General features: G+C 31.9%; 1 non-coding gene across 1 annotated transcript; it reads right to left on the bottom strand.

Annotated features, from left to right (window-relative positions):
- Nucleotides 1–437: 437 nt before the first annotated feature.
- LOC122577565 lies at nt 438–556 on the bottom strand. The gene has a single exon (XR_006320382.1). It is a non-coding gene; the product is annotated as a 5S ribosomal RNA (ribosomal RNA).
- Nucleotides 557–715: the final 159 nt, after the last annotated feature.

Here is a 715-nt window from a genome sequence, read left to right as displayed (position 1 = left end):
TTACGGTTGTTTAACGATTTCACATATTGTTTATGCAAAACATCACATTAAAAGTATATATTAAAAGCATAAAAAGATATAGGCAAAATTAAAAGCATTAAAGATTACTAAAGATAAATGACACGACTTGAACGTGAAGTTAAAAGTTCATACTGCATTTTAATATTTTTTTACAGTGTGGTATAGTTCGACTATGACTTTATTTAGTCATAACTGATAGTATAACTTTTTAATTAATTTTGAGACTACTAAATTGGTGTATTTTATTACATATTGTACATTAGAAAGGTAGAAATAGAGTCGCAATTAATTAGGGACAATTCCAGGTAAACAATAACTGATAATAACAACAATAAAAAAGAAAACACGTTGGTACAGTAAAAAAGGGAAATCTAAGGGAAATCGGTTGGCTAAGTGTTAAGAAAAGTAAAAAAAAAAGCCAACACCACACGGAGTTCCCAAGCGGTCACCCATCTAAGTACTAACCGTGCCCAGCGCTGCTTGACTTTCGTGATCGGACGAGAACGAGTACTTTCAACGCGGTATGAGCGTTGGCTGAAGTAACAAGTTTTGTTATTTCATGTTATCGAATAGAGAAAATATTTCAGAAAACATACATGTATGTATGAAGATAAATAAAATTCATTCAGATATATAAAATTTTTCCTGCCTTCGTTTCCCAGACAATGGATTGTGAAGTTCCGCCATGTAGGTA

Source organism: Bombus pyrosoma, unplaced genomic scaffold (assembly GCF_014825855.1).
Source record: "Bombus pyrosoma isolate SC7728 unplaced genomic scaffold, ASM1482585v1 HiC_scaffold_4727, whole genome shotgun sequence".
NCBI classification, from domain to species: Eukaryota; Metazoa; Arthropoda; class Insecta; order Hymenoptera; family Apidae; genus Bombus; species Bombus pyrosoma.
The sequence above is the reverse complement of the archived record's forward strand: the minus strand, read 5'-3'. Positions and strand labels throughout refer to the sequence as shown.